At 42.7% G+C, this 24,954-nt stretch overlaps 1 protein-coding gene across 1 annotated transcript in view; it reads left to right on the top strand.

Annotated features, from left to right (window-relative positions):
- The first annotated feature begins 7,954 nt into the window (after nucleotides 1-7,954).
- The window catches only part of LOC138364637 (uncharacterized), a 170,118-nt gene continuing 153,118 nt past the window's right edge, over nucleotides 7,955-24,954 (top strand). The window contains exon 1 of the mRNA XM_069324596.1: nucleotides 7,955-8,223. The gene's annotated coding sequence lies outside the window, so the exon portion shown is untranslated. The remainder of the gene's footprint in view (nucleotides 8,224-24,954) is intronic.

Genomic DNA, 24,954 nt, shown 5'->3' with positions numbered 1-24,954 from the left:
ACTTTGCTGACCCTGATCCCGACCCTGATATTCTTTACCGTGCTCTGTTGCTCTTTCGCCTTTGTTTCTTCCTTGTTCTCTGTTTTTGTCCTTTCTCTTCTCGTCGTTGTCCATTCTTCAATGGAACGTTCGAGGTTATTACGCCAATTTCCTCGAACTCCAACTTCTGATTTCGCGGTTTTCGCCCCTTTGTGTCTGTCTCCAGGAGCCAATGCTTGGTGCTCGTCCTGGTCGTTTTCGTGGCTATTCCTTTCTCTCCCCCCCCCCCCCAGCCATTGCTGGGGCTTCTAATTCTTCTGCTCTCTTGATTCGGGCTGATGTTCCCTTTGTTCCTTTACTTTTTCTTTCGCCTCTCCATTGTTCTGCTGCTCGTATCTTTGTGGGGAAATGGTACACAGTTTGTTCCATTTATCTCCCCCCGAGTGTCCCGCTCTCTCTTCCTGATTTGAAACACCTCCTAGACTCCTTGCCGGAGCCTGTGCTCCTGCTGGGTGACTTCAATTGTCGTCATTCTCTTTGGGGTGACGTTCTGACGAATACCCGGGGTCGCCTCCTTGAGCCGTTTCTCCTCTCTTCTTCCCTGTCTCTTCTGAATTCTGGTGAGCCCACTCATTTGGACTCTCGAACTCGCGCCCTTTCTTGTCTTGATCTTTCTCTCTGCTCTTCTTCTCTTTACTTAGATTTCACATGGCAGGTTCTTGATGACCTCCATGGAAGTGATCATTTCCCCATCCTTATTTCCTTTTTCTCTTTTCGCCCTTCCCTCTCTTTCCCTAGGTGGCAGTTTGCTAAGGCGGACTGGACCCTATTTTCCCTCAGTGCTACTCTCTCTGACCTCTCCCTTCTGCCCCTCTCTCGCGCTCTCCTCCTTTTTCATGACACTGTCTTCAACGCTGCCCTCCGCTCTATTCCTCGCTCTTCCTCTCGGGGTCCACGGAAGTGCGTTCCCTGGTGGAATGCGGACTGTGCTCGGGCTGTCCGCTGTAAGCGTGCAGCCTGGAAGAGGCACCGCCGTAGGCAGACGACCGATTCTTTTCTTTTCTTTCGGAAAGCGAGTGCGGTGGCCCGTAGGGCCATCCGTACGGCTAAACGTGAATGTTGGGCATCTTATGTCTCAACAATTACGTCCGAAACCCCTCTGGCCCAGATCTGGAAGCGTATCCGCAAGATAGCGGGTAAGTTCGTTCCCGATGTTTCTCCGGTCCTTCACCTCCATGATACTCTTGTGGCGGACCCGTTGCAGGTCGCTTCCGAACTGGGTTCCCACTTTTCTTCTGTTAGCTCTGGTCTTCATCTTCCCCAATCTTTCCTTCTTCGTAAACCTGTCCTTGAGTCTCGTCCTTTAGATTTCTGCACTCATCTTCAGCTTCCCTATAATGATCCCTTCTCTCTCTCTGAACTTCGTTCTGCCCTGGCCCTCTGCGGTTCTACGGCGGCGGGCTCCGATGGTATTCATTATGAGATGCTTCGCCATCTCCCTCCGAGCACGTCTCAGTATTTACTGAGTCTGTATAATCGGATCTGGGAGTCGTCGTCAGTCCCTGAGGACTGGCTCGATGCCGTTGTCCTCCCTGTTCGCAAACCGGGGTCTCTGGGTACTTCCCCTAAGGACTTTCGCCCTATTGCTCTCACAAGTTGTGTCTGCAAACTCTTTGAACGTATGGTTAACGTTCGTCTGATGTGGTTCCTGGAACACCATCACCTCCTCTCCCCTTCTCAATTTGGTTTCTGCAAGTGCCGCAGCACGACAGATGTCCTGGTGAACTTGGAGGTCTATATTCGTTCTGCTTTTGCTGCGAAGACCTCCGTTGTTGCCGTCCTTTTTGACCTAGAAAAGGCTTATGACACCACTTGGCGTTATCATATCCTATCTCAACTTCATTCTTTTGGCCTTCGTGGTCATCTCCCTCTCTTTCTCCGCAGCTTCCTCTCTCATCGTTCCTTTCGGGTGCGCCTTGGTACCGCTCTCTCTCCCTCCTTTCAGCAATACGAAGGTGTGCCCCAGGGTAGTGTTCTGAGCACTACTCTTTTTCTGGTTGCCCTCAATGGTCTTCTTTCCTCTCTTCCTTCTGGTGTCTTCTCCGCTCTCTATGTCGATGATCTTACCCTTTGTTGTCAGGGTGATGATTCGCCTCTCCTTCAGCGCCGGCTTCAACTTGCGATTGATGCCATGTTGTCTTGGGTCACCGATCATGGCTTCAAGTTCTCTACTACTAAGACTTGTGCCATGACTTTTACTCTGAAAAAATTCATTCTTCGTCCCTCTTTGTCACTTTATGGTCATCCCCTTGAGTACAAAGATTCCGCAAAGCTTTTGGGGTTATTCTTTGACACTCGTTTGTCTTGGTCTCCCGATATCTCTTACCTCCGTGTTGAGTGCTCTAAGGCCTTTGCCCTCCTTTGGGTATTGTCCCATACTTCTTGGGGAGCGGATAGGCGCACTTTCCCTGCTTTACATTCCTCTCTCGTCCTGTCTAAGCTCGATTATGGTTGCCCTGCTTACTCGTCTGCTTCTCCTTCTACTCTTCGCCGTCTTGATGCTTTGCACCATACTGGGTTGCGTCTCAGTTCTGGTGCCTTTCGTTCGACTCCCATCCTTAGCTTGTATGTTGACACTGGCTTCCTGTCTCTCCAGGACCGCCGTGATCGCTACTGTCTTCGCTATCTTGCGCGGTCCTTGCAACATCCTTCCTCTCGCCTCTGTCGTGCTTTAACTTTTACCCCTCCTGCGGTTCCTGTTTCTCTTCACCACCTCCCTCTTTCTGTCCGGTTATCTCGCCTACAGGATTCTCTTTCCGTTCGTATTTCTGATGTTTCTCCTCGTGTTGTTCCTTCTTTGCCCCCGTGGAGGGTCCCTCTTCCGCGGTTTTGTACATCCTTGACCCGTATCACTAAAGCTTTTACCCCTCCTACGGTTCTCAAACGCCTTTTCCTCGAGCACTTTTCTTCTCACTCCCGCTCCGTTTCTGTCTTCACCGATGGGTCTAAGTCAGCGGACGGTGTTGGCTACTCTGTTGTTTTTCCTGATCGCACTTATATGTGTCGCTTGCCTCCGGAGACTAGCATCTTTACAGCGGAACTTTATGCTATTCTCTATGCTCTTCGTCTCCTGCTTTCTCGTTGTCAGTCTTCCTTTGTGGTTGTTGTTGACTCTCGTAGTGCCCTCATGGCTCTCGGGTCCTTTAATCCGGTTCATCCAGTAGTTGTCGAGATCCAGCATTGGCTGTTTCTCGTTCACAGTAAATTTAAGTCGGTTGAGTTTTGTTGGGTTCCCAGCCATATTGGTGTGTCTTTAAATGAGCGTGCGGATGCTGCCGCTAAGGAAGCTGTCCGCTCTTGTCCCATCTCTCGTAAAGGCATTCCGTATTCCGACTTTTACCCAGTTATCCATTCCTCAGTCCTTACCCGTTGGCAGGCTTCTTGGTTGTCTGTTACTGGTAACAAGCTACGTACTCTTAAATGTTGTGTTTCCTCGTGAGTGTGGGCTCAACTGACCATGTTGCTGCATCTCTTAGGGAGGCTGAAACGAAGGTTAGGTCTAATCTGCCTCCTTGGATGTGGGTAGGTTCATTCTTGTTTAGGATTTGTATTTCTGGAAGCTGGTCCAGTAGATGTGTAATGTGTATGCCGGCTTCATTTGTTCTGTTCGAGCCCAGTGCCAATCGATGATGGGCATTAAAATCTCCACAAATGATTGTGTTTGTTGTTGTCGCGTGTCCAAATAACACAGAGAGATCCATTTCGGCTTGTGGAGACCTGTACACATTGAACACTTCAAGTTTGTCGTGTCTTAGCTCAATGGTGACTCCCATTACCTCTGTCCCTGCTTCACAATTGGGTGGGCTGGTTATGGATTTGGAGATCAGGTCACATTTTACATAGATTGCACATCCCCTGGATTGCCCATTGATCCATGGAAGGAAGAAGCCTCGATAGCCTGAGATTTTAGGTTCTAATCCGGCTCGAAGCAAGCTCTCCTGTAGTATCAAGATGTCTATGCCTTTGGTTGCTGCTATGCATTGCAAGTGTTGCAATTTAGTGCGCAGTCCTTGCGCATTCCATTGCAGGATCTTTAGAATTCTAGGTTCTTGGAATGTGCTGATAATTCCGTGGTATCCATGGAGTCTGATGAACACGCCATGGAAGTTGCAATTGGGGTATAGGTTCTTAGTGATCCTGAAATTGCCTCATCAATGTCGCTTTCCGACGAGCTGGACTCTATCTGCTTTTTATGGGGGTGCCTCTTGCCCTGCTGTCTTGACGGTGTGGATATTACATCTTCGAATTTTTTGAGCTTGTGCTCAATTGTCTTCCGAGTCTCTGTGGTTTGCTTGATTCCATGTGAAGACAGCAGACTTTCGATTAACTCAGTGACCAAAGTTTTGAGCATTGGCCAGAGAGCGTTCAGTTCAGTGGGAGCACTATTTAATGTTGTGCAGGTTGAAGGCCTAGTGGCTTTTAGACCCTTCTCGGTGGTAACTTTGGCACTGGGATTGCTACTCCTATTGGCCCCAGTGTGCTTGCTGGATGAAATGGGAGGCCGACTGCTTTGAACATGAGTCTTGTGTCCTCCATCTTTCTTTTTGTCCTGTACTGTCTTCTCACCCTTCACCATGGCCGATGGTGAAGGGCCGTGTTCCCCCTCTTCCTGACTGGGTAGACCCCACGCGGTTTTAGTGGGCATGGGAGCTGGTATTGGTTTTGGTGGGGGTTTCGGCTCCGCTGTAGGCGTGGTGGGGTTCGTTTGAAGCCTTTTGAGCCTTTCAGGGCATTTCAAGTTCCAGGCATGATGTGCCTTGGAACAATTTGGGCATTTTGCCTGAACAGGGTGGTTTGCCTTGAATTTATCAATACATGTTTTTGTATCATGGGACTGGCTGCAGACTCCGCACCTCACTGGGCGTTGGCAGCCATCTTTGTGATGCCCAAATCTCTGACATCTGAAGCATCTTAGGGGTTCTGGGGTGTAAGGCCTGTGTTGGAACACCTCCCAGACTCCAAGGTCAAGTTTTCCGGGATCTGTCCTCTTACTGTGAGAAGGACTTGTCGAGTTTCCTGTTTTGTGGTTCGTACTTGGCATCTCTCTGCTGACACCACATAGTTCAGCTTTTCGAGATGGCCAAGGGCCATATGCAAGGGATAGTGGAGGACAATGACTTTACTTATTTTATCCTCTGGTTTCAGTTCCTCACATTTTGCGTAATTTTTTAGAATCGTAGCGGCCGACTCGCCTTTTGGCCTCAGAATGTATTCTCCTTTGAGATTAGGTTTTGCCCTGACCTGGAGCTGGGGGTACTCTTTTTCCAGGTCCACTACAGTAGCGTAGGAAGACTTACCTTCCGTGTGCTGCACTTTGAAGACCGGAAACGTAGATCTAGTCTGAGGCGCTGGGAGAGCTGGAGAAGCTGGAGAGATTAATGGGCGATGGGTCGTCATGGAGTGGCTTGTCCTGTTAGCCTTGTTCACGTGATGCCACTCGCCGTCACTTTCGGAACTGGTATCCATTATCGATGGTCTTTTCCTACTCTGAGCAGCATTGCTGGATCGATTATAAGTCACTTGGAATTCCACGGGTTGGACAAGTATATGAGTGGGATTGGGTGGTTATAGATTGGAGCTGCCTCGTATGGGCCAATAGGCCTTCTGCAGTTACCTTTGTTCTTATGTTCTTATGCTAGGTTGATATCCCCTATGTTACCTAACTCGGACTCCCAGTTGACATTATCAGCAGCAGTTATAAAATTGTCTATAGCAGTTTCATTGTGCAGCCTAAAACTTAACTCCCTTGTCTCTAGAGGTGGTTTGTTAATGTTAGTTACGAGAAATGTGGGGTAATGGTCTGTAGTGCTATCGGTGATTATACCTGAAGTAAGCGGAGAGGTTATGTTGGTCCAGATGTGATCTAGAGTCGTAGCAGTACTATCAGTGATTCTAGAAGGTCTAGTGATTAAGGGTATGAGGAAGCAGGAATTCATACAGTTGAGGAAGCTAACAGCAGTAGGGTGTTCAGGCTCGCAGAGGTCAATATTAAAGTCCCCTGCGATAATTAGATGGTTTTTGTTCAGTCTGTTATCGAGTATTAGATTTCTAAGGTTTGAGTTGAATTCGGACACATCAGTGTTAGGAATTCTATAGACTGCACCCACAGACAGGACAGACTCGGCACCCTTGACTCTGAAACTGGCGAAGATATACTCCCCACAGCAGTCTCTAGTTCTAATTACTTTTAAGCATGTTAGTTCTTGGTGGTAGTAAAGAGCAGTACCACCACCTCTCTGAAGTTGACGACAGTTGTGAATTGCCGAGTAGTTAGACATGTTAAAGAGTTGAGTAGTATCCTCTTTCAACCACGTTTCAGTAAGTATAATAAAAGAGAATTTGTTGTCAATAGTTTCAATCAAGGCACTAACATCATCGAAGTATTTACCTAGGGATCTAACGTTCAAGTTGATTACAGAGACATTGTGATTATGTGTTAATACATTGTTTACATCATGTGCTGCAAAATATCTGCAATTTTGATCATTAAAGTGATGATTGTCATAGATAGTGGATAAGAGGTTTAGTTCTGGGTCTATACTTGTCTGCATAAAAAGGCTGGTTGAAGGAAAACAAGGCAAGAATGGCAATTACAAAATAGAATTTTGATATAAAAGGGGGAAAAATATATAAACAAGACTATACAAAACAAACACAAAATGAACAAAAAAAGAAAAAAATGAGGTAGCTTACAAGGGGCTTACAAGTACTCTCAGGTACACTGTAAGTAATAATTTGCATTTTGAGACACAGGCAAAACCAGGGGTACAATGGAGTAAGGGAGTATGGCGAGGCTAGGCAACCTAGGTAATAAATGAAATCAAAGAAAAAAGTTGAATAATAAACATAGACAAATTTAAGCTAAAGATTATTAACAATAAGTAGTTTAGTTATGAACGTATAATTAATAAGACCTAAAGAAATATTAAAGCACTCAGTTAACTAAGTCCAGTAAATGACTAGTAAAAATTGAATTAAAAATTAATTTAAAAAGTGAAACAAAGAGACTTAGGATACGTAGCCCGCACTAGGTGACAAGGGGGTTAATTATGTTGACTCATTGAGAGTGATAATAAGGTGAGACAAACCACATTGGGTGAAGAAAGTGTTGAGGTTATCCTCATTAGCAATTGTAAACATTTTACCTACTGAAGTCTTTCTCACTTTAATCAAGCCATCTCTAACGAAGCACTGATGAATCACATCTGGGTTTTGATGACGGATTTGACGCAGGCGGTAGAGGAGTTGCTGTCTTTTTCTAGTCAATCACTCGTTGATGTAGATTCCCTGTCGTTGAGTGATGTAACACTCAATCACCAATGTTGTGCTTTCACAACCCACTCTACCTTCTTCAATATAAATAAATAAATATAAATAAATACATACCGGTAAATAATAAATCAATAAAACACAACATTAGACATAAGTGTGGGCAAAGATCAGTAACCAAAGAAAATGGAAGAAGGAAGGTGGCGGGGAAGCGAGCGAGTGACGTCATCACAACAAAGGTTCCACTATTGGACGTGTACAAGGATACAAGACACTCTATTAGATAATTAGATTAGATTAAGATAATGAGATAATGGAGCGAGTATAAGATTAACTCGTTACAATATGTTATGTACTCTCGCAACCCAATGTACCTTCTTGTATATAAATAAATAGATTTCAACTGTAAGGGGGTATGGTTTGCACCTTGTTATTCTAATAATGGATAAATAATTATAATAATGGAAGCGCTAATTATATGAACAAGTGCCATGTATTTATTCAGATGAGAACAACAGCGAACACAAACCAGCGTATATACGAACGGAATGGTTTGTATGTACAAACTTCTCAGTGAACGAAGTTGTTTCTAGCCCGGTATCCGAAATTGCAGTAGACGACTTGACCAGTCCCCGTGTTGGAAAATCCGTGAGATAACACTGATAAACTGCACCTACTATCAAGAAGAAGATAACACTGACGCTCCTCGCCTATCTTAAAGGTGGTCTCCTAGTGTGTCCAAAATACCCGCCAAATTGTCCCTCCCACAATACTCACAAGACAGTTGTGGCAGTGTAAGTGTGTGGTGAGGACACACCACTGAAGACATTGAGGATATACCACGAGGAAGAGACAAAACTGTTGAAGAAAGGAGTCACTGGCTCCACCTGACCACCTTGGGCCACATTCACGAAGGTACTTATGAATGTTTTTCTTCTTAGCTACGAATGTTTTTCTTCTTAGCGCCTTCGTGGCGGCTATGTCGGTATTCAGGTAGCAATACTAAGAAGAAAAACCTTCGTAACTTTGGTCCGTCATCTAAGTGTACTGTCGACCACTCGTAACTGGATATAACTCAATTTTTCTCTACTACATAACACTGGGATCGATTTTAATATAAACAAAAGATTATTAGTTGGTGAATCTCGTGAAGAGGAGTCCTTCGTGTTAGTTGAGCATGTATTCGAACCCCAGTTGGAAACAGACCCAACTATAGGATGGGTTAACCCAAGTATCGCGCTTCCAAAAGGGTCGCCCAAGTTGGAAAAGACGAACGCTGAAAGAATATTGTTGAAAACATCTTGATAACTGATTAAACCAAAATTATTTATTAGTCAGAAGAAAGACAGAAACGCGATCTATATGTAAAACCTCTACCAGACAAATATTTTAAGTAAAACCGAAGATATTTGTAGTTGTATAAAAGTGGCAGTTTTCATCGCTCGTCGAGCTCGAAAACCTCAGCATTCATCTCAGAACCATGCCTATTTCACGCAGATTCCTTAATAAACGTAAGAGTTTTATATGTCACAAGAAAGACAGATATATAAGCTTCGTTGTAAATACCTTACCATGGGCATATTTAAATTTAAAGCGAAGATACGTGTACTTTTATAATAGCCGAGCTCCGACTCCGGACAGATCGATCGACGGAGCAACTCTCTCTCAGAACAATGCTTATTTCACGTAAATTTGTAAATAATCGTAAATTTTTTATATGCCTCAAGAAAGATAGGAATATAAGGCTCATTTTAAACACTTTATCATAGACATAATTAAAGTTCTAATGAAGATTCATGTATTTTAATAATCGCCGAGCTCCGACCCCCGCATAGACTAAGCGACAGAGCAACTCTCTCTCAGAACAATGTTTATTTTACGTAAATTCGTTAATGAACACAAATGTTTTATATGTCTTAAGAAAGATAGAAATATAAGCTTTATTTTAAATACATTACATTAGACATATTTAAAGCTCAAGTGAAGATATATATGTTTTTATAGTTTCGTTCAGTAGCTTTTCGGTCATGGAGTGCAGACGCCTACGCACTTGCCAATATGTTGTGTAATTAACAAAGATACGCTAATAAAGCCTAAAATATTACATGTCTCCAGAAAGTCTGAGCTATAATCGTTATTGTGAGTGCACCAAAGGAAATATATCATTTTGGAGACCAATGATATAGCAATTTTAATTTAAGTTTCGACTCCCGCCCGGGCGAGAGAGATGGGGCGACTCTCACCCCCATCTATTGGAGATTCTGTCCACTAAAGACCCAAAGCTACTCAAACCTTCCTAGCATTACGTCAGCAATGAAGTAATATGGTATATTTACTCACTATAATGTGGATGCTGGATGCAGAACATGAGAAAACATAATTTTACTCTGAAAAAATATAATTTCATAACAAAATAAGATGTAAATATGTAATATCAAAGGAAGTCGATGGTCCAAGCAACAATGTCGTGGAGCGACTTATCCAAGATATATTGCTCTCTGGAAAGTGTTTGCTGGCATATCAACCTTCTGTACACAGTGATCCAGTCGTCGAACTTCTCTGCTCAAATTATCGCAAATTTAATTTATGATGTTAACAAGTAGAATGCGTATTTTTAATCAAATCTAACGATATTAACAAGTAGAATGCGTATTTTTAATCAAATCTAACGATATTAACAAGTAGAATGCGTATTTTTAATCAAATCTAACATAACTAGCCAGAAAACGTTAGAGATTATTTAAAAATACACGGCTGGAAGTTAAATCAACTCCATAGAACAATATTTTTGTTATAGATACTAATCGTTATTTGTTGGTATGCGTTCGCTACTTAAACTATCATGTACTGTATTTATGTAAAATCTCCCTGTTTCTTCGCACATGGAACCCGGAACCTTACACGCTCTCTGATTTACTGTTTAATAGAGATTCACAAATAAAGCTTATGATTGTATACGTTATTAAAAAGGCAGTGATGTAGCGAGTAGATTATCCCAATAATATACTCGCTCCAAATGCAATGTTAATATTCCTGTCAACCTTTGGAGATGAATGAGGTGAGGCGTTGCCCGGGCAACACGGTGAGGTGTTGCCCGAGCATATAAGCAGCAGAATAGCAAACATTAACTAGTCTACTTTCAAGTGTGGTCTAGAGCAGACACTTGCGAGATACTGTACCGACGCTCAGTGCGCTCAACTCACACCAAAGTATCACCTGTGTACTTCTGTATATTCGACCAAATATATATATAGTATCTTAGTGTCTGTGTTTATTTGTCACCATACTTTACGTAACAATAGAATCGTTACAGTGACAAAGTCAATTTTGCGTTTTAATCACAGAGATTAGATCTTATTGAGATAGGAAAGATATTCATATTTTAAAGAAGGTTTTTGAACCATCGCTCTCCCTATTGATAGAAACTAACTTTGTTTTTGTTATTATTAACAAGCTTAGGTATACACAGCAATGTGCTGCTACCCTATTCTATATGAAAGATTATTACACAGTGTATATCAAAAACTAGCTATAAGTTCATCAAATATTCCCATCTCACAGGATGGTTAGTTATACATGGAATCAGGGGATAAAATACCTGCCTCAAAACAAAAAAAAAAGTTGTAAACTAGTCATAGTTTACAACTGTGACTAACAATCAAGTGAGAACATAAAATGTAAGGCTGATCTATTAGCCTCCGTTAGCAAAATCCGGGTACAGCATAAGAATATCTTCCAATATTCCTAAGTGTATGAAGTAATTGCAGAGTTCAAAGTACCTTATACCATTTGGTCTGAAGTCACTTATAACAGGGCAATCACAGATATAGTGTTGGTGAGTATGCTCTTGTTCCCAGCTCTTGTTCACATAGTTTACAATTGGAATATTCACCACTGGGGGCTATTCATTACCTGCAGCCATCTGCGATACATATCGATATCCTAGCCTAATTCTGACAATTACAATGTCACACTGTCATTGTGACACTAGTGGAAGTTTTATGCTGTCCGTTCATATAATTCTCGATTCTAAACATGTTTAGTTAGTCTAGTTCATTAATTATGCACCCCATATCATCTTGTGGGCGGTAGAGGAAAAGGTTACAGAGGCACATAAACATGTCATAGCTCTTTATACTCTTGCTTTCTGGCTTTTGTGTCAGTGACTGCTCTTCTGTCTTCCCTAATTTCCTAAAATATTGCGGCTTTGACAGAAGAGATTGGAATGCCCATATCCCACTCAACTTCAGGATTATCACATTCAGTTTTAGCTGCCTTGTTTGTGTCATCATGCTGGACAACACCTATATGAAAAGGTATCCATACAAATGAGACTTTGAAACTCCTACTGTTTGCAATAATGTTGTTTATAATGGATGTTACAACTACAACCTTTTGAAGATCAATGCTAATTTTATCTAGATAATGTAATAAACGAAAGTTTTCTATGTCAACAGAAAGGCAGAAATATAAGCTACACTTTAAATACTTGTCATAAATATAACTGAAGTGAAAGCGAAGATATTTGCATTTGTATAGCTACTTGATACTGTACAGTTACTTGATGGCTTGCTTTAAGAGTGTGAAGCCCTTCACACCAGCCTATAAATTGTGTAATTTATTTCCATATATGCTAATTAACCATAAAATCTTTATGTCAGAAGGAAGGAAGATGTAGACGTTAATGTGACAGCATTTCAAGAAATATCTCTCTCTAAAGTTAAATAATACAATCCTATCGCCGGTGTCCGGACACATGAGAGCTACTTAGGTATCAGTGGCCAGCCAGGTGGAGATCACAGGCTGTACAATACTGATAAATTATGTAATTCACAGAGATACGTTGATAAACATTAATGTTTTATATTTTATTAAAAATACAGATATAAACTTTGTTTCATACGTTAAATGTAACAATATTTCAGTATATATTATATAAGCATAGTATATATAACTCAGTATATACAATATATAATAAGACAGTGTCAGACCACGGAGGAAGAATTGAAACAGGAATTTCCTTTAGTACTTTCTTATATTAATACATCTTCAGAACGAACCATTCCTTCTGAAGATGTATTAATATACGAAAGTACTTAAGGAAATTCCTGTTTCAATTCTTCCTCCGTGGTCTGACACTGTCACATTTTTCATTACGTGTTAATTTTCGTGATTTACACACAAAATATATAATAACATATTGTATATATAACAATATAAGTATAAGACCCAAGTATATTTATGATTTAACGATTTCCCATAAAGTTGCAATGATACCCTAATTGCACACTATCATTGCCATTCTAAAGTCGATTGTGAACTTAATCGACACAATCGACTTAAGATTGGTCCAGGGCGGACCGAAACGTCGTCATCCCTTCACTTTCTAGTGTGTGTGGTTTGGTTAACATATTTCAGCCACGTTATTGTGACTCCTCGTCTGCTTAACTTATAAAATTTAAGTCACCTTAATACACAAAACAGAAGTAAAGATATATACTGTTTGTATATTAATTATGACGCATGATCGATGTCTTGTTGAATTATGGTTGAAACAGTCAGATTATATATGTCAGCCACAAGCAAGTAATTATCAAAAGAAGGCGCCAAGCTGAGGATTGTCATCCACAAGTACAGCCACTTTTACCTTTACTATAAACTTTAATATATATTCTATATCATCATAAATTCGGAGAGATACAATATGTTTCCAATTTTGTTTTATTAAATTATATATTTTGAAAACAGAGATGTATTCTAGTTTACCTAATATAGAGCATGAATACCACAGACTCATCGTGCGAGTTGTAGTTTATTCTGCACTCCATACTTATCCTGTGAGTCTCAGTGTATTTTGAACCACATACTTATTGTAACAAACTAGGCTGTTGTAAGAATTATCCAGAGTGGTTTATCGACAAAAGAGAATGGGAAGCTGAGCCGCATGGTGACCTGACCCCCAGGGGGATTCGCGGTGGAAATAACCGACGCGTTGTTCATAGCTGCGTATAATGAATCATCCTATAGTATTCAGTAAATTAGAGAAAATTAGCCTTTATTCATTTTGCATTAAAATTGTATTGTATAATAGTACTGGATACAATATCAAGAGTATTCTAATTATTGAGTTTAAGTCACCATCAGTGACGTCACGAATCAGATCTAACTTTTGAGGCGGAGTGACCGGCGGTCATAGGTCATCAGGGGTTGACAGGTCTACTATTTCTCAAAGTTTTAATAACCATTTTTGTGATCGGGAACAGCTTTGCCGTTAGATGTTTGTGTAATCTATTTCAGTAAAATAATTCAACCAGTCTGGATCAATTAAGTACAACAGAGGTTAATTGTTATAACTTAAACCTGGCTAGTAACTTGGTAAAACTTTGACTAGGCGGAAGGATACAAGGTTCTAGTCTGGGCTAGGCCAGACGAGGACAAGTCAGTGTGAATACGGGAGCAGCTGGGAGAGGTCAAACATCTTACCTCTCCCCAAGACCACCCAACACCTAGAGCTGTGGTCGCCCAAGGTATAGTTGCTATTGTTAATTATAGGGATAGTCTTCTCATTTGCCACTCAGGTCAAGTAGGGAGTGTTAAAGTGATAGGGAGTGAACACATTTAGATTTTGTTTTAGTTTTCTTTTAATAAATTAAATTTGTTATTAATTTGCATTTTATTGTTTCCATGTGTTTTATGTGTATACTTGTCCTGGTCACGTGGTCCACACGAGGCAGAGTTGCATTGGGCGCCGATTCTAACATCGAATCGGAATTATCATTACCGTGTAATTTATTCCACACTCAAGGTCATCGTTTATAGTGGGGATCAAGCCCCTAGGTTGATTAATTAGCGTGATCGATCCAGACCTCGATCATTGCTCTTGTATTACTGGTCTGGTGGTGGCAGCAGAGGTGACTCTAGGGTTTTGTTCAGAGCTTAGGTCACGTCATACTGGGTGTAGAATCCTAAGTCGGTCAATCGTCTTAGGACCACGTGGCGTGGAGTTGGCTTTGGTAAAAGTTTTGGAGTCCCTTGGTTTAGAAATAAAAGTAAGAATACGGGTAGAGGGAGTAGAAAGAAGGAAGTAAAGAGAGAGGAACCCGAACCCGTGTTACAATGGTGCACAGCGGTGGTTTCAACAATTTTGTTTGAAATTGTTGAAAGGCTCACGCGTCTAGCCGTTCGAACACGTGCGCGGATGCTAAGGAGACAGCCGCGGGCCAGGATTAGCAGTGCGCCCCACAAGTGCGTTTGAGTGGGGATTGGCGAATCTTGGGTCATGCGGGCTGATATGATTAAGGTTTAGTTAGTAAGATTAGGCTATTAAAATTAGATTTATTGAAAAGGAGACCGCTCCGAGTTGATTGGACTGGGTACCATACTCGACCCATTGCAATTAATTCAGAGGTGTTGGGAGCCGCCATACTCTCAACAGCAGTTCCTTGAGGGCTGTCGGGGGCGGATATATCTGTGGGACGCCAGTAGATAGTCCGAGGGCGTTATTAGACGACCCAAAACGCTAAGGAAAAACGTAATCCGTGAAGGGCGTTGCGGCCTCCGAGGGACGGACTAGTAAACTACCTAGCAGCGATTCAACAACTAAGTGATCGCACACTTAGTGGAGGTTGAGTCGTCCCTAGTCATAATTGTTGCTGAAAGCTGCGTGTCGCTCTGTTGGAACCTAGAGGGTGTGGCCCCTAGGCTAGGTGTGGTACGGCGAGCCGGTAGGAACAATTATAAGATTAAGTCGAGTGCATTTTTGAATTAAGTATACTTCAATTTATAAAGTAATTTCCGTTTATTTGCGTTGTTCTAGATTAATTTTTTTTCCCCTAAATTCAATCCCCGGTTAAAATTTTTCCCAAGTGTAGCGTTTTCTTGCATATTAGGCTAAGTGCGTACGTTAAGTTTTGTTATTCCCTGTTCTATTAGTCTAAGTCAGAGGCGTTGTTAATCCTCTGGACTTAGGGCTATTGGTCGGTCACTATAGTAAGTGAAGGAGTTTAAGGGATAGTAAAGTTGCGTGTAAATGTTATTTGTCTGTGGAATATTTCTAAGTATTTTGGGATAAGTTTTCGGCTAAGTCGATGTCGGAAACTCGTTAACTGTAATTAATTTGTATTCATGGGTCACGTGTACGATCTGGGCGTCATTAGGATTCTCCAGTCGATGCGAGTGATAGCTTATAGTTTTTACCAGTAAGACGGTAGAATTGTGTTTGTAGACTTAGAATTCTGTTTTCAGTAGAAACGTAGGTGGAAAATTTTCTAAGTCCAGCTTGGGCTAGAATCTGACTTTTTGGCGGAAATTCTAATTTTCATGTTTCGTGTATATTCTGGGGTCAGTATTACTCTCTAGTGCGCGTAAGGGACGTAATTCTGTTCGTAAGGCATTAAACAGTGATAATTACATTTTTGCCGAATTTAGTTATTTTTCGAGAAAATCGTGTTGTAATTTTGTCAGAGTCCATTTGAGGTGAAAATCTCTGATTTTGACGAAAAATCGAATTAGTGAGTGTTGAAACCGCCCGAAGTGTCAGTATTGTTCTGTATACAACGTCAGTAGTAAATAATAACGTATTTATATCTGGAAACGAGAAACCCAAATTTTTGTGAATTAAAGGAGTTTTGTGATATTTGGGGTGATAGAAATTTTTTTCCCTCGGAGTCAGGAAAATTGGCAGAGTCCAACAATTGAGTAAAAACGTAGTTTTTGATAAAAATTCAATTTTTAGTAAGCATTTATAGGTCCTGGGTGTCTATATTAATCGCTAGAGCGGTTTATTAACGTAAAACTAGTTATTTTCCTTCAGAACAAAAATTTTGATTTTTCAGCGTTTAAGCGAAAAAGCGCGGGACTTAGTTTTTTTCAGCGCAGCTGGTCCCGCTCCATCAGTCATCAGTGGCCACGCTGCTCACTTCAAGCGCGTTTAGTATTCAAGTACAGTAAATATTCTTTATTACTCCATCACGAGTGCTGCGCGTTAGTTGCGTTATCATTTAAATTGTTTTATATAAATTAGATTCTTTAATTTTTTTTAACGTAAAGGACTTAAATTTCAGCAATAGAACTGCGGGATATTTCACGGGCAGACACGAGTGCGGGGCAGACACTCATTCATTGGATTCACTTCAGCGATTCTCTCGATAAATCGTTGTATTTCCTATTTTGGGAATCTAGTAGTTTTCTCTTAGAATAGAGTTGTGATTTTTTTTTATTTGTGTAAGATCACGGTTGTAGTGAGTCCGGGTCGAGGGTGTACTATAGGGTAGTTTAGAAGAGACGTGGCACACCAGGAATCACAGAAAATGTTTAACCCAGATAATGACCAGTCAGTGGGGACCAGTGGGAGTGGAAGTGGAAGTGTAGAGGACAGCACCTCTTCCGACACCACTGGGGACCACCTAGGTACACCTCATCCGTCACTACAACCCCAACCCCATCCTCAATTCCCATACCAACCCCATCCTCAATTCCCATACCAACCCCATCCTCAGTTCCCATACCAACCCTTCCCCCAACCCCAGGCCACTCCATACCCATTCCAACCCCAGGCCACCCCATACCCATACCAACCCCAGGCCACCCCATACCCATTCCAACCCCAGGCCACCCCATACCCATACCCATTCCAACCCCAGGCCACCCCATACCCATACCCATACCCATTCCAGCCCCAGGCCACCCCATACCCACCCCAACCTCAATCCACACCCCAGCCTGAGGTCACCCACACCATACCTCAACCCCAACCTCAATCCACACCCCAACCCGAGGCCACCCACACCATACCTCAACCCCAACCTCCACCCACACCCCAACCCCAGGCCACCCACACCATACCTCAACCCCAACCTCAATCCACACCCCAACCCGAGGCCACCCACACCATACCTCAACCCCAACCTCCATCCACACCCCAACCCCAGGCCACCCACACCATACCTCAACCCCAACCCCAGGCCGCCACAGCCTTAGACAGGCAGATGCGCACGGAGACGCCGGGCACTCAGTTGTCGCCATACGTAGAGGCGTTAAGTAAAGGCGAGGGAGCCAAGCCGAGGAACTGTGGCGCGGGTTCATCAGGCGGGAAGCAGCCCTCAGCTGCAAGTTCGAGCCACCCTGCGCGGGGTACCAACAGAGATCCGCGGAGGTGTTACTCCTGCTGGAAGCGCGGGCATATACAGAGGGATTGCGAAGTCACTCCTACGAAAGCATGAAAGCAGGCTCCTAGTGATGGTAGGCCTACGTTTGAGGTGAAAGTGGAAGGTGTGAGATTGACAGCTTTTGTTGATACAGGAAGCCAGGCGACGGTAATTAAAAAGTCAGCCTTCAGCAATTTTAAGTATGCACGTCTTCAACGTTGCGCAAAGACATTAACAGCAGTCAATGGGGAAAAGATTGAGATCGTAGGTCAAGGTACAGTTAATTTTGAGATTGATGGGGAATTGCAGCCTCACACATGTACGATCGTAGAGAACCTTGATTTTCCTGGTCACATCTTAATGGGAACTGATTTTCTGTCGCGATTTAATTATTCCTTGTCTGCTCAAAAAGGGGCTAGGAACTGCAGGTTGCAGTTGGGACAGACTTCCTACCCAGTGGAGATGATCGACCATCCCCCAGTTGTAGCTTCAATTAAGAGGAAGCTGAAATATAATGCGCACTTTCCAAAATTGATTTTTAAGTCTCTTCCAGACACAGTTAAGAGGTCATGCGCCTTGCATGCATTGACCAAACAGAGTTGCCCACCACATTCTGTTAAATTTATTAAAGTAGCCGTGGGACGTCACATACAACCAGGTACCACCCTTCAGGTGGCTGGGAGATGTGATAGTTTATTAATTCCTCATCACTTAGTTGTAGTGCTCGATAAAGGTGCACTCATTCCAGTTGTCAATCTTTCACATAAGACTTTTCGCTTCAGGGCAGGTGATAGGGTATCTCAGGGAACCATGGTGGAGGACACAGAAATCTTTCACCATGAGTCAGCTGAGACGCCAGCCGTCACTGCACAATGTAGTGCACTGAATATGTTGAAAACTAAAACACCATCCAAAGTACAATACGAAACGAGAAATGTTGCACAGAATGTAGAGGAAGTAGAAAAATTAATTTCAGCACTTGATTTGCAACATGTTGCACAGGCGGATAGGAAGGCACTGAGAGGAGTTTTACGAAAATTCCCGAAATTGTTTGCGACAGAGGATGACCAGATTGGTCTCCTTGATAAGATCGAGCACACCATTCCAACTGGTGACCATTTGCCTGTGTACACAAGACAGTGGAGGTTGCCGGAACAGGCAAAGAACATTATCAGGGAGGAGTGCCAGAAAATGTTGAGACAGGGCGTGATAGAGCCTAGTACGTCACCGTGGCTCTCTCCTGTTGTGCTAGTTCGGAAACCGGACGGTAGTTATCGTTTCTGTGTTGACTACCGGAAGGTGAACGAACTAACTAAGGGTGATGTGTATCCGTTGCCCCGAATACAGGAGATAATAGATCAATTTGGTGCTGCTAAGTATTTCTCAACTCTTGACGCAAAATCGGCGTATTGGGCGATTCCGGTGGCAGAACAGGATAGGGAAAAAACAGCATTCTCGGATGGTAGGCACACTTATCAATTCCGTAGGATGCCGTTTGGTTTGAAGACAGCGCCTTCGTCGTTTCAGAGGGCCATCAACTTTATCCTTAGTCCGGTACTGGGTAGGCATTCTTTAGCGTACCTGGATGATGTTGTGATATATTCCAGGACGTTTGAGGAACACCTACAGGACTTGACTGAGACTTTGAAGTTGTTAGATCAGGCAGGTTTCAGGCTGAATGTTCAGAAGTGCACCTTGGCGGCTCAGAAATTCAAATTTCTGGGGTTCCAGGTGTGCCCAGACGGTATCCGACCTGACCCAGATTCTTGCCGCGCCATTGCTGACATGCCTACTCCAAGGACAGCAAAGGACGTGCGTAGGTTTTTGGGGGCGGCCGGATATTTTCGTCGTCACATTGAAGGTTTCGCTGGCATTTCAGCACCCCTGACTGATCTGACAAAGAAAAATGCGAAGTTTGTGTGGAAATCAGAACATGACGAGGCCTATCGCAAACTGAAAGACCAACTAATCACGACACCGGTATTGGCTATTCCTGATTTTGAGAAAGAGTGGGAAGTGCACACTGACGCCAGCGGTATTGCTATTGGCGGGTGCTTAATTCAGCGAGACGCAGATAATTTACCCCATCCAGTAGCCTATTTCAGTAGGAAGGTCAAAGGACCTGAAGTTCGCTATTCAGCTACGGATCGGGAGGCACTGGCAGTAGTAGAATCAGTTAGGTATTTCGAGCCTTACCTATTTCAGCGGCATTTTGTAATCTACACAGACCATCGAGCGTTAACACATATATTTAAAAAGCGAACGAAATGCCCACGAATGTCACGCTGGTCTCACGAACTTTCGGCCCACTCATTCCAGATCTTGTACAAGCCTGGTCCAGCACATGTTGTGCCAGATACGCTAAGTAGAAATATAGCGGCAATGCAGATTAATGAAAACATTGAAACCATTCCATCAGATAAAATGAGAAAATACCAGATGAGCGAGCCTAGATGGAAAGAAATTATTGAGTATTTAGAGGGAGGAAAATACCCGAAAAAGAAAAAGAACTTACCTATACATGATTTTGAGATGAAACAGGGCGTCCTGTATTATGTTAATAGCCAGAATGATAGGGCAGTATTTCAGCTAGTTATTCCGGACGCGTTGCGGTCATCAGCGTTAAAGCTTGCGCATGCTTCAAAAATTGCAGGGCATCCGGGGATCTTTAAAACCCACTTAAAAGCAAAGTCTCTATTTTATTTTCCAGGATTACTTTCTGAGGTAATCAATTTCGTGAAGTCGTGCCCTCGTTGCCAGAGGAGGAAAGGTACCCTTAAGGTACAAGCCCCACTTCAGGAATTTCCTGAAATTCGTGAACCGTTAGATCGTGTGGGGGCCGATCTGATTGATTTACACCACAGTCATTCAGGTAACAGATATGTGTTGGTGCTAGTTGACCATCTGTCTAGATACACTACACTAGTTGCATTACCTCAGAAGGATTCTCGTACGGTTGCAGATGCATTCTTGCGTAGGTTCGTTACTGTATTCGGACCTCCTAAAGTTTTAGTCTCTGACCGGGGTCAAGAATTCAATGGGAATATATTTAGAGAAGTTTGTAAGATTTTAGAGACAACTTCGGCTTTTACAACGGCCTACCACCCACAAGCAAACGGAATGACGGAACGGACTAATCGTTCAGTCAAGGATATGCTTGCAATCCTTGCTGAACATGATGCAAACACCTGGGATGAACACCTACCCTATGTTCAGTTCGCCTTGAATACTGCCATCCACCAATCAATTAACACCCAACCACTTCATTTGTTTACTGGTAATTCATGCAATTTCCCGTCAGGTCTGCTTAACAGACATAATGTTGCATACGGGGAGGACTATCCTTCAGAGGTCCTTGGAAAAATGAGAAATGCATGGAATATTGCAGCTGAAGCGTCCAAGAAGGCACGGACTCGGTATGCTCATTTTTATGACAAGAAAGTGCGCCCTCTTGAGTTGAAGGAAGGAAGCCTCGTATTGAGAGTGAATGAGGCTGCGCCCGCCAATCAGAGCAGGAAACTAGCTCCGAGGTGGCGAGGACCCTATAGAGTAATTAAAAGGGCGGGGCCGGTTAATCTTGTTATAAAAGGAGTGTTCGAGGACCAGGTGGAAAGGACAATTCACGTAAATAAATTGAAACATTATCATGCTAGAGAGGAATTAGAACTGCCTTCAGCGGGTCTAGTTCCTGACTCAGCAGTGCTGACTCATGGCTTCACCGACGAGTCAGAAGATGAGGATGACCCTCTGTCATCGCTCATCAGTAGTCAGGTGCAGTCTCGCCACCCTATGGTGACGAGATCTCGCGCTATACAGTAAAGTAACTTCCCTAGTTAGTATAATTTAGTGTTCATTAGATTTTCCTGTAAAGGCAATGAGATGTACTATGTCTATACTTAACTCAGGTAGCAACTTTTACCGTGCTCTGGGGTTCCACCTCCACCAAACCCAGAGTATATCTATGCTTCCGCTGTGTTGTGTCTGTCTGTTCCCAGGTCTGATTGGTACACCGACCCAGTTGTTCCAGCCACACGTGCACCCTTGTCTGTAAAGACCGAGGGGGGAGGCACGTTACACAAAGCCCTCCCCCCACCAGACCCAGTAACCCATACATCAGTTACTTTGGGGATAAGGGACTGTCCAAGAGTCACCCGGCCGACGCCTCACGTCACTAACGAGGTTGTCAGGGCCAGCGAGCTGCCCACATTATAGCAGTCACCGGAGGTGCCATACAACGCCGGGGTAGCTGTCTCGAGATCACCAATACCCACCTGCTGCGTCATCAAGACTGCAGTCATTCCAGCAGTGTTGGAGGAGAGGTAAAGAAATGGAAAGCACGTAGCAGTACTCAAGAATTTCGCCGGAAGATTAATGATTACGTCATCTGAAGTAACAAGAAAGCAGAAGTAAGGCGGTCACAGGTGGAAGGCACGGTTTCCCTACAGAGTACCGGGACTCGCCAATAGAAGGTCGCAAAATTGTCTCCTTTGGCCTAAAGTCGGCGGTACGAGGGTATGCACAGTTGGTGTTTACGGCCTAGTAACCTGGTGACATCAAGAAACGCCTGAGATGACGTGAGCAATGATGGAAGACGAGATTCACCTGTTCTGCAAACAAGCAACCCGCCTCTACGACCTTCTGACACCACTCCTGCTAAGAGACACCGTTGGTACATCCAGTTCTGCTCTGCTGTGGTCATCTGCGACAAGTTTAACATCAAGACTGCCGTGTGAACTGTGATTGATACGAAGGCGTGTGGACTGTCGAGAGCAAGATTAATGGCCGAAGTAACAGTATTCTACAGCTGTCACTTGGCACTCCGCTCTACTACACTCTGTCGTCATTCAGGAGTACCGGATGGGAGTACAAGAGGACCAGGTATTGATGTCTACACATGGGGAGAAGCAAGATCGACACCGTCATCGTCAGCGACTACATTCAGCATCCAGCAGCATCGATTTTTTTTTTCGATTACTCAATATGAACAATTGATACAAACAACAAAGTTGGCTCTGAACATCTGTGTAAAGAACATCTGGACACTTTTGTTTAAATGTTGAAAAACAGATTTAGAATCAATACTTTATAAATGTTGAAAAACAGATTTAAAATAATAATTGGTATAATATGAATTTTACTCTATAAATTGGTCAGTAATCAAAATCGAAGCCCCTGTGTAATTGTCTCAGCCCAGAACAAACGGTTATGGAAAATTATGTTGTGCTATTTTTTTTTCAGAATGTTTGAACACAGGAGAGGCGGACCAATATAAACATTGACACTTCTAGTGAGTGAGAACACTTGGCTGTACAGTCAGCTGAAACCTGTGATATAGTATAGGAATTTTTATTTTGAGATACATGTAATAAACGTTAGGTGTGTTCCTTAGCATGTCAAGGTTGACATTGATGGGGAGTGGTTAGTACACGGATGTGAACTTGATAGTTCCGTAGTACGCTCCCGGATGACTGAAAGTTCAGTCTGATGATATAACTTTAATGTTTGTTTGAGCACGGTGTGGCCGGCTCTAGAGGACACATGGACTTGGCTAGTGAAGAGCCAAGAGAGTTTAATAGCTAGTTTTTGATGGTAGAGTAGGGACATGTTATTTAGCTATGTCAGTAAGGATAGGATGTATGTTTCCTGATATTAGAGGATTGCTGTCAGTTGACAGCTGAGAAATTTATGAAATATGAACATGTTCATTATGATGTTGGACTATTATTTGTCAAATTTTACTAGTTAGGTTAGCTTTTGTTTGTGGCATGAGTTGAATTGTGGGTTTGGATACTAAACCTCGTGAATTTTAACAAATTAACAAGGTTTACTAAGTGCTTGTGCGGGGGGGGTTGTAACAAACTAGGCTGTTGTAAGAATTATCCAGAGTGGTTTATCGACAAAAGAGAATGGGAAGCTGAGCCGCATGGTGACCTGACCCCCAGGGGGATTCGCGGTGGAAATAACCGACGCGTTGTTCATAGCTGCGTATAATGAATCATCCTATAGTATTCAGTAAATTAGAGAAAATTAGCCTTTATTCATTTTGCATTAAAATTGTATTGTATAATAGTACTGGATACAATATCAAGAGTATTCTAATTATTGAGTTTAAGTCACCATCAGTGACGTCACGAATCAGATCTAACTTTTGAGGCGGAGTGACCGGCGGTCATAGGTCATCAGGGGTTGACAGGTCTACTATTTCTCAAAGTTTTAATAACCATTTTTGTGATCGGGAACAGCTTTGCCGTTAGATGTTTGTGTAATCTATTTCAGTAAAATAATTCAACCAGTCTGGATCAATTAAGTACAACAGAGGTTAATTGTTATAACTTAAACCTGGCTAGTAACTTGGTAAAACTTTGACTAGGCGGAAGGATACAAGGTTCTAGTCTGGGCTAGGCCAGACGAGGACAAGTCAGTGTGAATACGGGAGCAGCTGGGAGAGGTCAAACATCTTACCTCTCCCCAAGACCACCCAACACCTAGAGCTGTGGTCGCCCAAGGTATAGTTGCTATTGTTAATTATAGGGATAGTCTTCTCATTTGCCACTCAGGTCAAGTAGGGAGTGTTAAAGTGATAGGGAGTGAACACATTTAGATTTTGTTTTAGTTTTCTTTTAATAAATTAAATTTGTTATTAATTTGCATTTTATTGTTTCCATGTGTTTTATGTGTATACTTGTCCTGGTCACGTGGTCCACACGAGGCAGAGTTGCATTGGGCGCCGATTCTAACATCGAATCGGAATTATCATTACCGTGTAATTTATTCCACACTCAAGGTCATCGTTTATAGTGGGGATCAAGCCCCTAGGTTGATTAATTAGCGTGATCGATCCAGACCTCGATCATTGCTCTTGTATTACTGGTCTGGTGGTGGCAGCAGAGGTGACTCTAGGGTTTTGTTCAGAGCTTAGGTCACGTCATACTGGGTGTAGAATCCTAAGTCGGTCAATCGTCTTAGGACCACGTGGCGTGGAGTTGGCTTTGGTAAAAGTTTTGGAGTCCCTTGGTTTAGAAATAAAAGTAAGAATACGGGTAGAGGGAGTAGAAAGAAGGAAGTAAAGAGAGAGGAACCCGAACCCGTGTTACATTATACTCATACTGTGAGTCTTAGTTTATTGTGCACCCTATACTCATCCTGAGGCTTAGGTTACTGTACACCCCTTAGTCATCATGTCTCCCAAGGGGTCCGTGTAATTGCCCAAAGCTAATTACCCCCGAGGACCACAGGCCTCCTCCGGTTGGTTGTTTGGTCTACCAGGCTGTTTGACGCGGCTGTCGTTTACAGACATTACATTATATGTCTGCATTACTTTACTACTCCACAAGCTTCTATTACCCCTACATATCCTTAATTCTAAATGTCTGTCTACTTCTTGATAATATATATATATATATATATATATATATATATATATATATATATATATATATATATATATATATATATATATATATATATATATATATATATATATATATATATATATATATAT

This window comes from Procambarus clarkii, chromosome 14 (assembly GCF_040958095.1).
Source record: "Procambarus clarkii isolate CNS0578487 chromosome 14, FALCON_Pclarkii_2.0, whole genome shotgun sequence".
Classification (NCBI taxonomy): domain Eukaryota; kingdom Metazoa; phylum Arthropoda; class Malacostraca; order Decapoda; family Cambaridae; genus Procambarus; species Procambarus clarkii.
The sequence above is the reverse complement of the archived record's forward strand: the minus strand, read 5'-3'. Positions and strand labels throughout refer to the sequence as shown.